General features: G+C 42.0%; 1 protein-coding gene across 7 annotated transcripts in view; it reads right to left on the reverse strand.

Annotated features, from left to right (window-relative positions):
• Nucleotides 1–17,494, reverse strand: part of FAM110B (family with sequence similarity 110 member B) — a 457,795-nt gene that overhangs the window by 81,069 nt on the left and 359,232 nt on the right. The window contains exon 1 of one of the 7 annotated variants that reach the window (XM_073331099.1): nucleotides 3,941–4,075. The exons of 5 other annotated variants lie outside the window; for them this stretch is intronic. The gene's annotated coding sequence lies outside the window, so the exon portion shown is untranslated. Of the gene's footprint in view, nucleotides 1–3,915; nucleotides 4,076–17,494 lie in introns of those variants that run through there. One more of the 7 variants, XM_073331100.1, reaches the window with a different exon arrangement.

Genomic DNA, 17,494 nt, shown 5'->3' on the forward strand with positions numbered 1-17,494 from the left:
AACCTTAAGAACAGTCTTTCCTCTTTAGATTTGGCACGGTTTTAAGTACAGCGAAATTTACTTAAATATTTAGCAGTAGAAAGACGTAATACCTTAATAAATCTAAGCTAGTGTAATGCTATTTGTTAGTGGCAGTCAGACTACTATATATACCAGGGGTGGGAAAAATCCAGTCTGCAGGCGGATCCGGCCCATCTAACATTTCTGTCTGGCCCGCCAGGCTCTTTGGCTATCCCCTCATGATCTCCAGGCTGCTAAAAGTCCTGCAGTGCAGCGGGGCACTCAGGTAGGCTGCCTGCCTGCCGTGGTCCCACGCAGCTCCTGGAAGTGGCCAGCTGGCATGTCTCTGTGCACCCCTGGTGAGGTGGCGGGGGGGAGGGAGGTGGCTCTGCGCGCTGCCCCCACCCCCATTCTCACAGCTTCCATTGGCCAGTTTCCAGCCAATGGGAGCAGCAGGGGCGGTGCTTGTGGGCGTGGTCAGCACACGGAGACCCGCTACCCTCCCACCCTCAAGGGGCGCGCAGAGATGTGCCAGCAGCAGCCAGCCGCAGCCGCTTTCGGGAGCAGTGTGGGGCTACGACATGCAGGGAGCTGCCTGAGCCCTGCTGTGCCGCCGGCTGGGAGCCACCTGTGGTAAGCACCTCCTGGCCATAGCCTGCACCTCGCACCCCCTCCCACACCCAACCCCCTGCCCCAGGTCAGAACCCACTCTGGTATCCAAACTCCCTCTCAGACCCCACACCCCTTCCTGCATCCCAATCCCCTGCACCAGCCCGGAGCTCCCTCCTGCACCTAAATTCCCTCCCAGACCCCGCACCCCCTCCATTCATATAGTAGAAATGTGCGACCCGTGACGACTTACCAAAATTCGTGAAGTGGCCACCTGCGAAAATTATTGCCCACCCCTGGTATATACTCAAATTCAGTCTGAATATAATTTTTGTAAACCCAATCAATAATATGCACACACACAAAAAAGTCAGCAGTCATTACTGATCCTGAAAATATTGGAATGCAAATCTCTTTTCTGACACCACTGCATTATAACGGGATACCTACTATGACAGTAAAGGTGATAAAACCACATTCAACTGTACAAAATCTATTTTAAATACAATATACAACAAATGATTCTTAGGCAATTGGATATTGGACATTTTCTAACTGCTGAAACCCTGTGCCGGATATCACATGTCTGTATTCTTACTTTGTTCCTTGGCATTAGTTTTCCCTTTTTATGTTATAAGAAAGTGCGATTTAATAGGGAAGTTTATACAAGACTTGATGAAAACTGAGGCATGCTATAAAGCCACATATCAGAGGTAAGACAGGTATATTAAGATAGGTCACAATACAATTATCATGTGTAATCCATATATTTCCTAACATTGAATAGTTTTAAAATACTTTTTTAGTTTTAAATAAGTCCCCTGCAGCTCACTATTTGTTGACAACCAGCTGAAACACATGCCAGATTTAATCTAGTAAAATTCTATTTTGAAAGTTTTTTTCAAAAGTTCATTTTAGCTGAGATGAGTAAACCCTAAAATGTTATCTATGTGAATTACTGCTTAAATTGAATTTGTTTGCTGCCCCTACCCAAACGGAAAACACATTCCATTAGAAAACAAAGCTTTCGCCTCTAAAAAAGCCATTTATTTCTTGATGATAATAAAACAGTATTACTGTAAATTACAGTCATCAATGCTAGTTTCATGCTTTTCTGCATTAGCCGCGCCAGAAAAAAATCAGTCACACCTAACCGAGGGAGAGACATCTGTCTGACTAACTATTGGTGAAACAACAACATTATAGTTATTTATACAACGTGCAATTCCAGTATACATTTTCTTTTAACAATGCTTTACACATCACCAAGAAAAAAATATGCTCACTTTTAAAATATGGACCAAGTTACCTATCTGAGATAAGCATAAGAAACGTTTTCAGGTAAGAAGTCATTATCATTTTACAGATATACAGTATTAGTTCACTGCATATACTTAATTTTCACTTTAAGTAACACGTTGTCTTCATTTTGAATGAAAACAGTCAGCTTTGCTAAGTACATTATTCAGCTGGGGATTTCTACCTACCAACTTCCCTTAACCACTACGAGCATCTCCATCATACACGGCTTGAGAGGCTTGTGTCAAAAATTATTCTAGATATTATCAAGAAATCTCTTCTTTAAAGCATGCACATGACATTAATTTACAAACCATATAAATACAGTTAGATGGTAATTCTGAGGATATTGGAAAAAAGTGCCATACACTAAGAACATTGTGCCTGCACATTCTCCCCATTCATCACTGTCCAGACCTAACTGTTGCTATGCAGGAAGGTTATTTTCAAAGCCTGCACCAGTAAAAACACCTTATGGCAATAAAGCACAGACAAATGCAGACAATACAAGCAGACAGTGACTGAGCTTCCTCTGTGGTAGCAATAATAATTTCAAAACCATTTTTGTTGGCAATGCTTTGTCCTGTACTAAAATCAGAATTTAAGTATGCATTTGAAATTTACAGTAGTGCAAATATTTTTGAACTAAGTCAGATAAAATATCTTTGCTTTTGAAGTGCCCCACATTATGAAACACTCATATACATTGTACGTATATCCACTTACATAGAAAGTTAAGCAAGCAAGTGACCAAGATGGAATATTATGGGCCTTTTTTAAGAAGGTTACACTGTTTTAATTCAATATTTTAGAAGTTTACAACTCTACTTTGCAACATTTTGGACAGCACAAACACAATACCTCATTGGGAGGTGACGGGAAGGAGTAGAAAGCAACATTAAAGTAGCTACAGTTCCTTATACCTTTCTGATATTAGCTGAGGCAATCTACTGTTACCTCAGACGCATGGTGGCAGAAAGCCAGCTGGATGAATGGTGACTTACCACACAAGTTTGTGGGCTCTACAGTCTGACACAGACAATATCATTAACTTTAAGTTTTAACAGTCAGCTTTAGAGTCAACTACCTTCATAAGAAGTATGACTACATTGCTCAGTGCTTGTTTTCTTCTCTTCCAAATACAGTTTTAACTGGGAAACATACCCTCTAAACTGGCATTGTTTTTATCAGAAAAAGTTCATATTAATTAATATGTAGGTCACAAATCTCAAAGAGATTAAATAAAATGGTGCTCAAATTATGGAAAACATTCTGGAAGTCTCAGAATCATAGAAGAAAAGATTGTCTTATACACATTGTTTCATTCTATTGCTAAAGGCAATTCCTACAACAAACAAGGCTTTGGGACAAAATCTGGCCTTTGGGAACAATATTTGTGTGTGCAGCAAAGAATATGCTGCAATATACCAGTTTGGGATCCCCCCCCCCCCCCCCCCCCCCCGGCTGCCTAATAGGGAATTCAAAGAACGAAAGAAAGAAACTACTCAAATACTAAAGCTACAAGCATCTTTGATGAAAGAACGATAGCATATTACTCCACATTTCTTGACCTCTTTGCAAAAAACACAAGGATAGTTATTACCCTGATATAAGTATAAGTACCTCTCTCAGAATTATCCTTTTAACTGCTCATTATTTAGAACATCTCCATGTAAAGAAAGTCCTACATGCCTCTAACTCAACTGTTCTGCAGAGACCCAAATAAATGCAATGTTGCCATTACCATAACAAAAGGGAACTAATAAAATTGCTCACATGCACAGGCTTAAGGTTTCACATGAAAGCAAATTTTCCTGTAAAAATATATTCTATTTCCCTGCTAAATCCACGCTGTAACGACATGTTTTGTAATCTGATGGCTATCCCACTGGAGTATACATGATATTAACGAAAGCAAGACCAAATTAAATAGATGACATGATTAACAGTATTCATTTCATGCATGACTGTGTTTTATGGGAGAGATAAAGACCTGAAAGTAATTACCATGAATTGAAACTCCTTCACTGACCTCTGTTTGCAGCTAGCAGTCGTTAAGTACTGATGTTTTATAACAAAGACCAATGCCTTTCATTTGTGCGCTTTCTTTTAATGCTACAAGATGAGCACCTCCACCGTTGCATGGACACAGTACCTCTGTATCTATGTCTGTAATGCAGCATAAAGATTACTGTGGAAACCTATCAAACTGGCAAGCAGCAACGTCTGCAGCCAATCAGAGAAAGGCACATGCAGAACCCAGCACATGCTCTCTGAGGCTCAGATACTGTCATCACTGTTTAACAGGCTGCTAATCTAATTATAGCTGTTTGCTAGCACAGTGCTACTGAAGTAGAGCACATGAGCAAAACTAAATTTCAATACATTAAACCACTTAATCACAATAATCAAATTTGGGTTTTTTAATAAAATTTAAATGCTTAAAGTTAAATGTTCACCTTACACAATGAACTGCTTTAAAAAAGTGTTTTTTTCTGAACTCTGAAAAAAATGAGCAATATTTAGTAGTGCACTTTCAAAATCAGACTTGTAGTTCATTAGTTATATATAGTAGTGAAAGATTTATTATGATGTAGCAGTTTATTCTGTATTTCTGAATTCTGATTCTGTATGTATATTGCAAAATTACACAACTCAGCTTGCTTTATTTACAATGTTTAGCATAACAATTTAGACCCCAATTCAGCCAGGTACTTAAGCATATGCGATTCAGTACATGAGTAATCCTACCATGTCAAGGGAATTACTCATATGCTTTAAATTACACGTGCTTAAATACCTTGCTGAACTGGGGAACTCTATGTTCATTTGGAACCTGAGCTGTAATCAATCTTCTGTCAGGCTACAGTGGAATGCCATGCAAATTGCTGCTACTGTACAAACTACTAATCAATCTGGAAAATATTCATCATGAATATATTCTACACATGCATGGTGAATTTAATCCACTAAATCTTAGATGCATGTTATAAATGCACGCCTAGCTCCATAAAATAACTAACGTTATGGATTCTGAAACAGAATACACAGATTTCAGAGTAACAGCCGTGTTAGTCTGTATTCGCAAAAAGAAAAGGAGTACTTGTGGCACCTTAGAGACTAACCAATTTATTTGAGCATAAGCTTTCGTGAGCTACAGCGAAACCTTATGCTCAAATAAATTGGTTAGTCTCTAAGGTGCCACAAGTACTCCTTTTCTTTTTGAGAATATACAGAGACTATTATGTATGTAAGTGTTTTTTAAAATTGCTGATAAGTTCTGTAATTCATTTTTTCAGTTTTCCTACTTATCAGATGTACAATAATGAGAAAAAGGTGTAGCTATCTGACATTTAGTACTCTTGACAGTGTATGTCAAGTAATTTCTGTGACCAGCACAACAAGAAAGTAGTTTTCTGAAGTTTTAAGGGCCCATATGATTCTCATATGTAACTAGAAGTCTACAGTGGCCACAGTTTTAAAACATGGATGTCTCAAATTAAGCATCTAAATCTATACTTAGGCACCTAACTAAAATGGCCTGATCTGCAGCGGAGCTGAGTATCCACATCTCCCATGGAACAAAGTGGATTCTTTAGGTGCTTAGCACTAAAGATAAAGGCACTTTTACATAGCTAGCCAAATAGAGAGAGTAGGTATGTAACCTCAGGCAATCCAGTTTAAAAATGTTCCCGTGTCCATCTATTCATATGTACAATACATAGATAAACTCCTCTCACACAGACTTAAAACCCACTGCAATATTACTCAAAGTGAGCTGCTATGTGCCCATACAGCACTTTTCTCCTCAATGCTTTACTTTCTTATTACTAACACCACACAGTATTAATCACTCTCCTACTGTTTAGTATTAAAGGTTTACATATGTTTCTGTTGAAGCATTCTTAGCTGGGGAGCAAAAACTGAATTTGTTACTTCATAAAAGTTGCTAACACAAGACTTCCATATAGTATCAGAAGAAGTCTAAATTTACTGACAATATGCAAATAACTAAACCATAGCTTTTTTTTTTACTCTGTTAGTGAAAACTGTTAATAAAAACCTGTTACTGTTTCTTTTAGAAATGGAGTCTAATACTTGTACAACATATGTTCAAAACTGTATCTGGCTAGGAATTAAAACTGAACGCAGACAGCATAAAATTCCTTCAACTTTTGTTCAGCAACATATCATAGGTTATAACAAAAAGGGATACCAATGCCATGTCCTAGAAACAAAAATGACATGAATAAAAATCAGGTATAAAAACAAGTATATATATCCTCAACTTGGTACTTATAATGTTTATTAAAAAAAATAGAGACTAACCAATTTATTTGAGCATAAGCTTTTGTGAGCTACAGCTCACTTCATCGGATGCTGTAGCTCAAGAAAGCTTATGTTCAAATAAATTGGTTAGTCGCTAAGGTGCCAAAAGTACTCCTTTTCTTTTTGCGAACACAGACTAACACAGCTGTTACTCTGAAACCTGTCATTAAAAAAATTCTTCCTCTCATAAACATATCCCTATTACTTTTGTGTCTAAGGTTCTGTAAACAAAGCACTGTAGAAATTAGGAAGTTTCACAACACTGTTCTAAGGCAGGTAGATTATACATTAAAGATGAGAAAGGGGGTTATAAAGAGGTAAGGAACCTGATTTTGAGAATAGGTGAGCACAATTCCAACAGAAGTTGACTGGAGATACAGGCGTTCAATACCTTTGGAAATCAGTCCCTCACAACTTGTCTATCACCACATCAGGTTGAAGTTTTCAGTTATCACTTCCATAGTCATAGGACAAAGGAGGGTTAGCAAGTTACAGATTGTTGTAATGAGACATAAAACTAGGGTGTCTATTGGGTCCATGATTTTTAGTGTCTCTCAAAGTTATGAATTTAAGCTCCCAGGCTCATCTTTTGAAGGCATTGCACAGGGTTCCCTTGAGGAGGGGGACCCAGAGGTCAGATATGAAGTGATCATTTTGTGAAAAGTGTTTGCCAATGGGTGATACAGTGTTTCTTTCTTTTATAATTTTTCTGTGTGAGTTCATTTGAGAGCACAGTGATAGTCTGGTTTCATTCACATTGTTGTTGGTGCATTTGATGCTCTAGATGAAGTGCACCGTATGTTGTGATAAGCATGTGTAGGACCCATGGATAGCAAAAGGTGTGTTCGGAGAGCACTGATCATCATACCTGTGGAGATATGTCTGCAGGTTTTGCACCTGTTATGGTAGGGTCTGGTGTTGTTTGGAGCTGATGTGTCCTGTTGTGTAGGGAGCTTGCTTCTGATGATGAGCTTGGCGAAGTTGGGGGGTTGTATGAAGGTCAGAAGATGGGGTTCGGGAAAGAGTTATTTCAGGATGTAGTCCCCATCAAGTATGATTTATAATTGTTTGTTAATACGCCACATGGACGCCACAGTGACAAGTAGGAGTATGCAGAATGTGGAGGGTTTTTTTCCAACTTATAAAATGATAAAAGACAAAAACAACCTATCACTTGTTGGTGAACATTTGTCAGAAAATTGGTTGCCTGAAAAGGGCGGGAGTTGGGAGTGTTTTGTTTCAGGTGAGCCTGGCTGTTTTTAGAAAGCCGGCGCTCCGCAAACCAGCTGAGCGGCGGGGAACCAGCTGAGCAGCGGGGGACAGCAGAGCAGCAAACAGCAGGAGTTTGCCTGGGATCTGTGTTGGTGAGTATCTGGGTATCTGAGTGTGTGTTTGGTGAGAGGATCGGAGTGTTTGTAGCGAGGGCAGCTTGAAAGTTTGAGCGAGTGCTTGACTGGTTGGCTGAAAAGGGCGGGAGGGGGGAGTGTTTTGTTTCAGGTGAGCCTGGCTGTTTAAAAAAGCCAGCGCTCTGCGAACCAGCTGAGCAGCGGGGAACAGCAGAGCAGCAAACAGCAGGAGTTTGCCTGGGAGTTCGCATGGGGTGAGCCCACTGAGGCTTACACCCTAACGGCTTCGCTGAGTAATTTACTGCATCTCCTGAGGAAGCTTGTAGTAGGAAGGTAATATGGATGGTGAGTGTTCAGCTATTGTGACCTGCACTGGATGTGCCATGTTTCAGAGTAAAAGCCGTGTTAGTCTGTATTCACAAAAAGAAAAGGAGTACTTGTGGCACCTTAGAGACTAACCAATTTATTTGAGCATAAGCTTCCGATGAAGTGAGCTGTAGCTCACGAAAGCTTATGCTCAAATAAATTGGTTAGTCTCTAAGGTGCCACAAGTACTCCTTTTCTTTCTGGATGTGCCATGTTTGTCTTTCTTCCACAGGACAGAAGCGACTTTGTACAAAGTGCAAGCTGATCTCCATATTGGAAGAGAAGGTTCAAGGTCTGGAGCAACAAGTATCGACCCTGCGTTGCGTAAGAGAAACTGAAGATTTCCTGGACAGATGTCAGGATATGCTTCTACGCGCACAAGGTTCTGAAGATTCAGAGCAGGCTGCGCAGCAGGGACAGGAGGACGGTGAAGAAATTTGGCAACATGTGACCTCCAGAAGAAGAAGGGGGAATGTCTATGTACCAGCAATGCAGATACAGGTAAGTAACCGTTTTCATGTTCTCTCCACAGGTACCATTGCGGGGAGTGGCCCAGATGATACGTCTGGGGGAAAGGAGGAGAAGGAGACTCCGCCAGTTGAAAGGCATGAGATGCACTGTCCTAAGATTGGAGGTTCCACAACCACCACTCCCAAGAGAAGGAGGCGGGTGGTGGTGGTCAGAGACTCTCTCCTCAGGGGGACTGAGTCATCTATCTGCCGCCCTGACCGGGAAAACAGAGAAGTCTGCTGCTTGCCAGGGGCTAAGATTCACGATGTGACGGAGAGTCTGCCGAGACTCATCAAGCCCTCGGACCGCTACCCCTTCCTGCTTTTCCACGTGGGCACCAATGATACTGCCAAGAATGACCTTGTGCGGATCACTGCAGACTACGTGGCTCTGAGAAGGAGGATAAAGGAATATGAGGCGCAAGTGGTGTTTTCGTCCATCCTCCCCGTGGAAGGAAAAGGGCGGGGTAGGGATCATTGAATTGTGGAAGTCAATGAATGGCTACGCAGGTGGTGTCGGAGAGAAGGCTTTGGATTCTTCGACCATGAGATGGTGTTCCAAGAAGGAGGAGTGCTAGGAAGAGATGGGCTCCACTTAATGAAGAGAGGGAAGAGCAACTTCGCGAGCAGGCTGGCTAACCTAGTGAGGAGGGCTTTAAACTAGGTTCACCGGGGGAAGGAGACCAAAGCCCTGAGGTAGGTGGGGAAGCGGGATACCGGGAGGAAGCACGAGCAGGAGCGTGTGAGAGGGGAGGGCTCCTGCCTCATACGAAGAATGAGGGGCAATCAGCAGGTTATCTCAGTGCCTATATACAAATGCACAAAGCCTGGGAAACAAGCAGGGAGAACTGGAGGTCCTGGCAAAGTCAGGGAATTATGATGTGATTGGAATAACAGAGACTTGGTGGGATAACTCGCATGACTGGAGTACTGTCATGGATGGGTATAAACTGTTCAGGAAGGACAAGGAGGCCAGAAAAGGTGGGGAAGTTGCATTGTATGTAAGGGAGCAGTATGACTGCTCACAGCTCAAGTATGAAACTGCAGAAAAACCTGAGTGTCTCTGGATTAAGTTTAGAAGTGTGAGCAACAAGGGTGATGTCGTGGTGGGAGTCTGCTATAGACCACCGGACCAGGGGGATGAGCTGGACGAGGCTTTCTTCCAGCAACTTGCAGAAGCTACTAGATCGCAGGCAACTTCTCATGGGCAACTTCAATCATCCTGATATCTGCTGGGAGAGCAATACAGCAGTCCACAGACAATCCAGGAAGTTTTTGGAAACTGTAAGGGACAATTTCCTGGTGCAAGTGCTGGAGGAACCAACTAGGGACGGAGCTCTTCTTGACCTGCTGCTCACAAAACCAGGAAGAATTAGTAGGGGGAAGCAAAAGTGGATGGGAACCTGGAAGGCAGTGACCATGAAATGGTCGAGTTCAGGATCCTGACACAAGGAAGAAAGGAGAGCAGCAGAATACGGACCCTGGACTTCAGAAAAGCAGACTTTGACTCCCTCCGGGAACTGATGGGCAGGATCCCCTGGGAGAATAACATGAGGGGGAAAGGAGTCCAGGAGAGCAGACTATATTTTAAAGAATCCTTATTGTGGTTACAGGGACAAACCATCCCGATGTGCTGGCAACAAGGAGGGGAGCAGCCGTGAAACTGACATTCTTGTCAATTGCACGGCTCTGGCTTTCAGCCATCCTGACAGCCAACAGGCAATGCAAGTAATACAGTGTCTATACAGATACTACGTCACCTGAACTATGCTGACCTAAGCGTTACACCTCTTGTAAAGGTGGATTTACTAAGTCAGCAGGCGAGTTACAGCAGCAGGAGGAACACTGTAGCATGTAGGCTTACATAGTCAGGTCGACATACGCTACTTTATCAACTTAACTTTGTAGTGTAGACATGCCCTAAGCCTCCTTTGTCCTATGACTGCAGATGTGTTAATTGCCTGCTTCATCTTGAATGGTCTCTCGCAACATGTTAACACCTTATGCACAACAATCTGTTCCACCTTATATTTAGCTGTGACACTGATTACCTTTCCCACACCTGAAGAAGAGCTTGTCCCTTTCACCAACAGAAGTTGGTCCAGTAAAAGATATTATGTCCCCCATCTTGTCTCTCTCATATCCTGGGACCAACACTTCTACAACACTGCAAACAATATTTGCACATGCATGCACACAAATACACAAGTAGACGATCTCTCCCGATAGCAAAAAAAGGAAGCACTAGACTTCCACCATTGTCTCCACTAATGTAAGCAAGTTTCAAACATAAGCATAGCATCCTTGAAGCCTGGTATTAACAACTTCCAAAGAGAGACTTTGCAAATGCTTTGTACTGAAACTGCTCCTTTTTCTTTCTTTCCTTCTGTGATACGGTAAAGGGAAGGTCTTGTAAAGAGGTTGTGTCAATTCTGCAGACCAATAACATGGACATTTGTAGTCTGGACAGTACTTCATAAAAAAGGAAAGATACCAGAAGTAATCTATGTAAGATCAAAGATTTTTCCCATCACGGTAAGAAAACAACTGCAGAATGGCTTATCATGTAAAACAATAAGAAAAGGAATACTTGTGGCACCTTAGAGACTAACAAATTTATTTGAGCATAAGCTTTCGTGAGCTACAGCTCACTTCATCGGATGCATTCAGTGGAAAATACAGTGGGGAGATTTTATATACACAGGGAACATGAAACAATGGGTGTTACCATACACACTGTAACAAGAGTGATCAAGTAAGGTGAACTACTACTAGCAGGAGAGCAGGGGGAACCTTTTGTAGTGATAATCAAGGTGGGCCATTTCCAGCAGTTGACAAGAATGTGTGAGGAACAGTAGGGGGTGGGAAATAAAAATGGGGAAATAGTTTTACTTTGTGTAATGACACATCCACTCCCAGTCTTTATTCAAGCCTAAGTTAATTGTATCCAGTTTGCAAATTAATTTCAATTCAGCAGTCTCTCGTTGGAGTCTCTTTTTGGAGTCTGTTTTTGTTGAAGAATTGCCACTTTTCGGTCTGTAATCGAGTGACCACAGAGATTGAAGTGTTCTCCGACTGCTTTTTGAATGTTATCATTCTTGACGTCTGATTCGTCATTTATTCTTTTACGTAGAGACTGTCCAGTTTGGCCAATGTACATGGCAGAGGGGCATTGCTGGCACATGATGGCATATATCACATTGGTAGATGTGCAGGTGAACGAGCCTCTGATAGTGGGGCTAATGTGATTAGACCCTATGATGGTGTCCCCTGAATAGATATGTGGACACAGTAGGCAATCGGCTTTGTTGCAAGGATAGGTTCCTGGGTTAGTGGTTCTGTTGTGTGGTGTGTGGTTGCTGGTGAGTATTTGCTTCTGGTTTGGGGCTGTCTGTAAGCAAGGACTGGCCTGTCTCCCAAGATCTGTGAGAGTGATGGGTCATACTTCAGTACAGGCTGTAGATCCTCGATGATGCGTTGGAGAGGTTTTAGTTGGGGGCTGAAGGTGATGGCTAGTGGTGTATTGTTATTTTTTTTGTTGGGCCTGTCCTGTAGTAGGTAACTTCTGGGTACTCTTCTGGCTCGGTCAATCTGTTTCTTCATTTCAGCAGGTGGGTATTGTAGTTGTAAGAACGCTTGATAGAGATCTTGTAGGTGTTTGTCTCTGTCTGAGGGGTGGAGCAAATGAGGTTGTATTGTAGAGCTTGGGTGTAGACAATGGATCGTGTGGTGTGCTCTGGATGAAAGCTGGAGGCATGTAGGTAGGAATAGCGCTCAGTCGGTTTCCGGTGTAGGGTGGTGTTTATGTGACTATCGCTTACTAGCACCGTAGTGTCCAGGAAGTGGATCTCTTGTGTGGACTGGTCCAGGCTGAGGTTGATGTGGGATGGAAATTGTTGAAATCATGGTGGAATTCCTCAAGGGCTTCTTTTCCATGGGTCCAAATGATGAAGATGTCATCAATGTAGCACAAGCAGAGTAGGAGCATTAGGAGACGAGAGCTGAGGAAGCGTTGTTCTCAGTCAGCCATAAAAATGTTGGCATACTGTGGGGCCACGCGCGTACCCATAGCAGTGCCGCTGATTTGAAGGTATACATTGTCCCCAAATGTGAAACAGTTATGGGTGAGGACAAAGTCAAAGTTCAGCCACCAGGTTTGCCGTGACATTATCGGGGATACTGTTCCTGACGGCTTGTAGTCCATCTTTGTGTGGAATGTTGGTGTAGAGGGCTTCTACATCCATAGTCGCTAGGATGGTGTTTTCTGGAAGATCACCGATGGATTGTAGTTTCCTCAGGAAGTCAATGGTGTCTTGAAGATAGCTGGAAGTGCTGGTAGCGTAGGGCCTGAGGAGGGAGTCTACATAGCCAGACAATCCTGCTGTCAGGGTGCCAATGCCTGAGATGGGGCGTCCAGGATTTCCAGGTTTATGGATCTTAGGTAGCAGATAGAACCTGGTCGGAGTTCTAGGGGTGTGTCTGTGCAGATTTGTTCTTGTGCTTTTTCAGGCAGTTTTTTGAGCAAATGGTGTCGTTTCTTTTGGTAACCCTCAGTGGGATCAGAGCATAATGGCTTGTAAAAAGTGGCGTTGGAGAGGTGGTTAGCAGCCTCTTGTTCATATTCTGACCTATTCATGATGACAACAGCACCTCCTTTGTCAGCCTTTTTGATTATGATGTCAGAGTTGTTTCTGAGGCTATGGATGACATTTTGTTCTGCACGGCTGAGGTTATGGGGCAAGAGATGCTGCTTTTCCACAATTTCAGCCCGTGCACATCAGCAGAAGCACTCTATGTAGAAGTCCAGTCTGTTGTTTCGACCTTCAGGAGGATTCCACCCAGAATCCTTCTTTCTGTAGTCTTGGTTGAAGGTCTTTGTGGGTTAGTATGTTGGAAATATTCCTTGAGTCGGAGACATCGAAAATAGGATTCTAGGTCACCACAGAACTGTATCATGTTTGTGGGGGTGGAGGGGCAGAAGGAGAGGCCCCGGGATAGGACAGATTCTTTTGCTGGACTAAGAGTATAGTTGGGTAGATTAACAATATTGCTGGGTGGGTTAAGGGAACCACTGTTTTGGCCCCTTGTGGCATGTAGTAGTTTAGATAGTTTAGTGTCCTTTTTCTTTTGTAGAGAACCAAAGTGTGTGTTATAAATGTCTAGTTTTTGTAAAGTCCAACCACGAGGAAGTTTGTGTGGAAGGTTCGTTTTTTATGAGAGTATCCAGTTTTAAGAGCTCATTCTTAATCTTTCCCTGTTTGCTGTAGAGAATGTTGATCAGGTGGTCTGCAGTTTCTTTGAGAGTGTGTGGCACAAGCAGTCAGCATAGTCTGTGTGGTATGTAGATTGTAATGGATTTTTTACCTTCAGTCCTTTTAGTACGATGTCCATCTGTTTGCATTTGGAAAGGAAGATGATATCTGTCTGTATCTGTACAAGTTTTTTCATGAAGTTGATAGATTTCCACTCCACATGGCTAAATTCCGTGCCTTGTATAATGACAGGTTTCAGAGTGGCAGCTGCGTTAGTCTGTATCCTCAAAAAGTAAAGAAGGACTTGTGGCACATTAGAGACTTTGCTCAAAATTTATTTGAGCATAAGCTTTCGTGAGCTACAGCTCACTTCATCAGATGCATTCAGTGGAAAATACCGTGGGGAGATTTTATATCCACAGAGAACATGAAACAATGGGTGTTACCATACACACTGTAACAAGAGTGATCAGAAAGCTTATGCTCAAATAAATTTGTTAGTCTCTAAGGTGCCAAAAGTACTCCTTTTCTTTTTGTGGATACAGACTAACACGGCTGCTACTCTGAAACATGTAAAACAATGTGAACAGAAGAGAGAATTAGGCTTTTTCTTAAAGCGTAACAAGTGTAGTAAACAAGTTTTAAGATTTTGTTATGAACAAATACCCATGAGATAGCGTAGCTCATTTCTCTTTTAAAAGGCTAATGAATTCATGAATCCAAGTAAAATATTCATTAGAGTAATTGGTTTAGTTCAACCTCTCAATGCTACAGCTTGAAAATATATACATTGTTGCCTATAGAAACATAACGTCAATTCATCAGCTCTTTCAGTCAACTCATTTTCATTCCATACTGTGTTAGGCAAAATAAGAGTAAGTAACCATTACAAATGTTTATGAGTAATATTTAATAATCTAAAGCAGGGATCGACAACCTTTGGTTCGCAGCCTGCCAGGGTAAGCCCCCTGGCGGGCTGGGCTGGTTTGTTTAACTGCCATATCCACAGGTTCGGCCGATCGTGGCTCCCACTGGCCGTGGTTCGCCGCTCCAGGACAATAGGGGCTGCGAGAAGCGGCGGCCAGCACATCTCTTGGCCCGCACCACTTCCTACAGACCCCATTGGCCTGGAGCAGCGAACCGCAGCCAGTGGGAGCCACGATCAGCCGAACCTCAAATACTCAATGCGAAAATTGGATATGTAAGAATATAAGTTTTGGCAGCTGTGTAAAAAATATGTGTGTGTCAACTTTGCAAATCAGATTTTTTTTTATATTTCATTTAAAATGCACAAAGTACTTTGAATACATACAACTCCTCCTTATTTTTAATATTGTATTTCTCACAAACATCTTGTGGAATTAAAGCAAAGGTTCTTCTCAGTTACTTCAGTTTTTATCCCCCAGTTAAGAGAACACAAGGCAACTTTCCCTTCTCCTGCCATCCCCCAGTCCTGTCCTTTTTATATTGAAATGTTGGTGTTTAAATTAATTTAAGTCTCATTTCCCTCTTTGGTGGTCTGAAGCACCACTTTCCAACATGGTAAACTAATACAATACTTCAGGAAGCAGTGGCTTCCGTTCATGATTTAGCATCTGAATGTATTGATCTAGCACGACAAGTAATAAGAGACAAGATACAAAATAGATGACTTTATAAAAAAAACAACCCACCTCTTATTTGAAATTGAAGGAGAGCCAACAACCACTGAGAAGTGGCCCTGTTTTCTCCAGGTACAATTTAATAGATAAGAACGTGAGAACGGCCATACTGCGTCAGACCAAAGGTCCCCCTAACCCAGTATCCTGTCTTCTGACAGTGGCCAATGCCAGGTGCCCCAGAGGGAATGAATAGAACAGGTAATCATCAAGTGATCCATCCCGTCACACATTCCCAGCTTCTGGCAAACAGAAGCTGGGGACATCATTCCTGCCCATTCTGGCTAATAGCCATCGATGAATCTATTGTCCATGACTTTATCTAGTTCTTTTTTGAACCCTGTTATAGTCTTGGCCTTCACAACATCCTCTGGCAAAGAGTTCCACAGGTTGACTGTGTGTTGTATGAAGAAATACTTCCTTTTGTTTGTTTTAAACCTGCTGCCTATTAATTTCATTTGGTGACCCCTAGTTCTTATGTTATGAGGAGTAAATAACACTTTCTAATTTAAAAAGAAAAGGAGTACTTGTGGCACCTTAGAGACTAACAAACTTATTTGAGCATAAGCATTCGTGAGCTACAGCTCACTTCATCGGATGCATGGTTTAACGAGAACGTCTGGGGGGGGGGGGGGGGCGCTAGGAAAACAAGGGGAAATAGCTGTTCCATACTCCTAATCATTTTTGTTGCCCTTTTCTGAACCTTTTCCAATTCCAATATATCTTTTTTGAGATGCATGCAGTATTCAAGATGTGGGCATACCATGGATTAAAATAGAGGCAATATGATATTTTCTGTCTTATCTATCCCTTTCTTAATGATTCCCAACTTCTGTTTGCTTTTTTAACTGCTACTGCACATTGAGTGGATGTTTTCAGAGAACTATCCACAATGACTCCAAGATCTCTTTCTTGAGTGGTAACAGCTAACTTAGACCCCATCATTTTATGTGTATAGTTGGGATTATGTTTTCCACTGTGCATTACTTTGCATTTATCAACATTGAATTTCATCTGCCCTTTTGTTGCCCAGTCACGCAGTTTTGAGAGATCCTTTTGTAGCTCTTCGCAGTCTGCCTGGGACTTAACTACTTTGAGTAGTTTTGTATCATCTGCACATTTTGCCACCTCACTGTTTACCCCTTTTTCCAGATCATTTATGAATATGTTGAATAGGACAGGTCTCAGTGCAGACTCCTGAGGGACACCACTGTTTACCTCTCTCCTTTCTGAAAACTGACCATTTATTCCTACCCTTTGTTTTTGATCTTTTAATTAGTTACCAATATATAATTAAATAATTAGATCTTTGCTTCATATCTGGGTCTGAATAAACAATAAGATCAACATTTGTATGCAGTGTAGTTGTAGCCATCTTGTCTAAGATCAAAATTTATCTTTCATTTCCACCAAATATTTGAGGAAATTTTTTGGGGTCTATACCTGGACATTTCGTTCCTCCTCCTGCCCTCCACCCCCTGCCATCCCAAAACTAACAAAGTTGAGGAGTTGGTGAGTGAGGAGATGGGCCTTATGCCATTCCAACCACCAAGGGCTAAATCCACAAAGAGACTTAGGCATTGTTACATACAGAGTTGCGGTGCCTAACAACCCAGTGGAATCTACCGCCATGAGTTAGGTGCCCAGGCTTCCTATACAATGGATGGGAGAGATTGGTTCCTAAGAATGGGCTCCACAAAAGCCAGCACACTGAGCAGGGAGTCACCTAAGCTAGCCAATAGCAGATCCTGAGGAGAGACGTGTGGCCTAAACCCTTCCCCTTCAGGTACTTAGGTGCCTAAGTCCAGGCTGGATGGAGGTGTCTATTGCTACTTAGGATTCACAACCGTGAACTGTCTACTAGGGTTCTGCTCCTAAGCTATTTCTTGCAAGAAACGTTGGTGCACACCTAAACTTCCTCTCTTAGAGTGCTCTAACCAGTGCATAATAAGAGTTATTCTCACTCTCTCCCTTTCTGGCCCAATGCATATTCAATTATTTATACACAGTGAAACCGCTTCAACAGGATAGACTGAGAAAGAACTGCCCCGAGAATACCTCATAGCCCATTAGCAGTTAGGGAATTCTCCTAAGAGATGGGATAGCCAACTTCAAATCTCTTTTGC

Source organism: Lepidochelys kempii, chromosome 2, assembly GCF_965140265.1.
Source record: "Lepidochelys kempii isolate rLepKem1 chromosome 2, rLepKem1.hap2, whole genome shotgun sequence".
Classification (NCBI taxonomy): Eukaryota; Metazoa; Chordata; order Testudines; family Cheloniidae; genus Lepidochelys; species Lepidochelys kempii.